The following is a 3,850-nucleotide window of genomic DNA, read 5'->3' as shown; positions in this document are numbered from 1 at the left end:
GAAAGTATATTTTAGAAGTTTGTGTTCATGGTTTATAATAATGAAATCAAGAAGACCAGATCATTTGAAATGGATTTACATTAAATAGATTCTTTTTTTTTTTCCCCAAAGGAAATGTCACATACACATTAGCATGTGGGGAATCTTTCAGCATATGAGACGGTCATAAATTTACCAAAGACTGAATTTTTTAGAGTATTTAATGAAATATCAAAAGTATATAAGACTGAGACATATTTTGACTTTTATACATAGAGGATTAAACTGTGAGTCTAAAATGTTAACTAAATTAACAAATTCTCTCTGAACAGAACTCCTATTCATAATAATCCCAGATCTGGAAGGAATACAGTCTTTCAGTACTGAGCCTGTGACAATGGGATCTGACAAAAGAAGAGGAAGATGTCTCTAGCACAGGTTTCCCAAGTTCCTTTCAGGGATCACATGCCTCCCTGAGCAAAATGATTCAATTGCCTGAGACACGAAGCAACTGCAACAACAACAAAAGAATCTTCCTGGTTTTTTAACCCACATATCGCACACTATGCCTTTTATCCTTAGAGGTATGTGGGAGGGCGTTGGGGGGGGCACTTATTAGGACTTTCTGTTGATGAAGAAAAACACCAACTCTGATTTACCTAAGAGCACAGGAAATTCTGGAGGAACTGAACACCTGGGCTATGAAAAGACCAGGAACCAGGGGAAGCAAGAGAAGTTCATAGACAACCCTCCTATGTCCTCTGGATGATTTAGACAGATGATGTTTTAAATCTGTGTCTTTCTCTGCAGGAGTAAACCTCCTGGGAGTGATACATGCTTGTCCTTAGGTAGGTCACCTACTACTTTTGTAAACCTAAAAGGACATGAGATTAAGGGGTAGGTTATCGTGGAATCCAGGAGAGGCATCACCCGGAGGAAGAGACAGTATAAGCAAAGCAGAGAGGTCAGAGGCAGAAATATGCGGTGCAATAAATAAATAAATAAATAAAAATTTCCAAAATAAAAAAGAAATATGCTGTGCATATAAGCCAGCCCCCAGAATGCCCCTGATAAGCCTCAAGATGTGGAATAGTCCCCTGATCCTACCCTGGATCAGGATAGATCTCTGAAACCAGGAGCATATGGCAGGAGTGAAGAAGATTCGTGCCTTCCAAGTCAAGGCCATAAAAATCATTGGAATTCCTGCCCTGATCTCCTAGAGTGTTTACTCTGGAAAAAGCCAGCTTCTATGCCGCAAGGACACTGACTCGGAGAGCCCTATAGGGGCCCCATGTGAAGAGGGACTGAGACCTGCCTTAATAGTCAGCACCAACTTGCCTACGATGGAAATAAACCACCTGGGAAATGGATCCTCCGGGTCTAACCGAGGCTTCAGATGACTTCCACCCCAGTGAACATCTGACTGCAATCTAGGAAGAGGCCTAAAACAGAACCTGCCCAGTCGGACTGTTCCAAATTCCGGAGCCACAGAAAGCGAGAGAGATAACAAGTAATTATTGTTGCTTTAAACCACCAGAATTTGAGTAACTAGTTGCATGGCGATAGATAGCTCATAAAGTGACCTTCCGCCACTAAAGAGAAAGCTGAGAGGTTTATGAACAAGTCAAGCCAGCAGAAAGCAGAGCATAGACTTAATTCATCAATAAGTGTGTATTAATTATCTATAAAATAGTGATGCAATATTATATAATAGTTAATGGTACGACCTTTGAAACTAGACTTCCTAAGTTAGTGTCCTAACGACTCCACTGTGTGGTCTTCAGCAAATTGATTATCTCTTTGGGAGATAATACCATTTTCTCTAATTTATAGAATGGAGATGATAAAAATGATACTTAATTCAAAGGTTAATTGTGAAGATGATATAACATGATCCAATAAAATGCTTAGAACTTTGAGTGGCAAGCATATAATAAGTTCTATGATATGTAATATATTTTGTATAAGGTACATATATTACATGTATACCTACATGTGTTTTTCACATACACACATACATGCAGGCACTGACACACATTTGTATACTCATTTAATTCCTATACAACCTTATGAAACATACGCTACTATATTATCCATTTTACAGATGAAGAAACCAAAGAATGGACAGTACAGCATAGAGCCTTACTCCAAATCCAGACAGTTTGTTACCAGAGTTTGCTAATACGATATAGAAACCTCCAATTAATTAGGACATGTGTCACAAATACTTGATATTATTGAGAAATTGTGCTAGTTGATATTGGAACTATCCGTCATCTTTTTTTTTTTTCTTAAGGAGGTTGCATTTTAGATGAGAAAATGAGATTGATAATAAGAAAATCAGACTTGTTAGGAATATTTTGCTTTATAGAAAAAGGGATGCTTCATTATGAAGAATTAAGTTACAATTCATAAAATGGTCTCTAAGAACTAGTAATGGGACGATACCTCCACACAAACTTGTTACTGATAGAATCATTATGTATACACATTTGGGGTCTCTGATATAATGTACACCAAACATTCAAATGTGGTTTAGAGTTTTTCATCCTTTCCCTCATTGCCAGATTGTCAGCCGGCATTTGTCATTGTTTCCCATTGTACAACCTTGGAAGTCTCCTTAAACTGCCCCTGTGTGTATTCCAAACTTGCTTTGAATTGAGAAAATAAATAGCCGAGCATGATAAATTGAATAATGTACTCAAAAATTCATGTCCACCCAGACCTCAGAATGCAGTCTTATTTGGAAATAAAATTCTTTGCAGATGTATTTAGTTAAGGTAGGATGGGGTCATACTAGATTAGGGTGTACCCTAAATCCAATGACAGGTGATCTCATAAGAAGAGGAGAGAACACACAGAGACAAGTAGAAAAGAAGGCCACATAAAGACAGAGGCAAATAGTGGAGTGATGCAGCTCCAGGCCAATCAAAGCCAAAGTTTGCTGGGAGCCACTTGGAAAAGGCAAGACAATATTTTTCCCTCCAGCATTCCTAGGGTAGCATGGTGCAGCCAACACCAGGATTTCAGACTTCTAGACTCTAGAACTAAGAAGATAAATTTCTGTCATTTATAGCCATCAGACACAGCTAGCGGATTCCTTACCCAGACCCAGCTCTGGGGCCAAGCACTCCGCCTCCCTTGTCTGCCAGCCAGAGGCCACTGAGCCCAGCCCCCAGCCCCAGTAGCAGTGCCATGGCCAGGTGGAATGCCCACAACCACAGCATCACGGCAGAGGGCCCCTATCACGACTTGGCCATCATGGGCTATATGGACTTGCCCTCCATCAGGGCCACCTTATGGGAAAAACCTTCATCAACCTCTTGCCAGCTGAGGTCGGCACCCTGGGTGGTAAAGACTGGTCAAGTTTTTTTGTTTGTTTGTTTTGTTTTTTTTGTGAATGGACTGACACCTAGGAACCAGAAATGTTCTGTTATCAGGGACTCACTGCTGCAGGGCAGGGAGTTTACCGTGGATCTTCCTACCAAAAGCACCCACAGAGCTCCCACGTCCATCACTGTTACCAGGACTGCAAAGATGCTAGTTCTGCTGTTGGCCAAAGGTGTCCATGGTGGTATGATCAACAGGAAATGTTTTGAAATGGCCTCCTGCCTGGGGCGCTCCCAGTGCTGACCTCATCTGTCCTTTCCCCACCACTCCGCACTGCTTTTGCACCCCTCTCCTTCCCATACACACACATACACCATTTTATTCTGGGGGCCATTACCCTACACCACTTATTGCTGCCAAAACCACATGGGCTGAGGGCTACAGCTGTATGGACACACACCCACCCCTACCCATACCCCTTCTCTGTGTGGTTGGAAAATCTTTTTGTTTGGGAGTTTTGTTTTGTTTTCTAAATTTAAAA

General features: G+C 41.1%; 1 pseudogene; it reads left to right on the top strand.

The window, feature by feature from the left end:
* The first annotated feature begins 3,174 nt into the window (after positions 1 to 3,174).
* LOC140603540 (profilin-1 pseudogene) lies at positions 3,175 to 3,612 on the top strand (annotated as a pseudogene).
* Positions 3,613 to 3,850: the final 238 nt, after the last annotated feature.

The sequence above is a fragment of the Canis lupus genome, chromosome 14 (genome assembly GCF_048164855.1).
Source record: "Canis lupus baileyi chromosome 14, mCanLup2.hap1, whole genome shotgun sequence".
Taxonomy (NCBI): Eukaryota; Metazoa; Chordata; class Mammalia; order Carnivora; family Canidae; genus Canis; species Canis lupus.
This window is presented reverse-complemented; position numbering and strand designations above follow the sequence as displayed.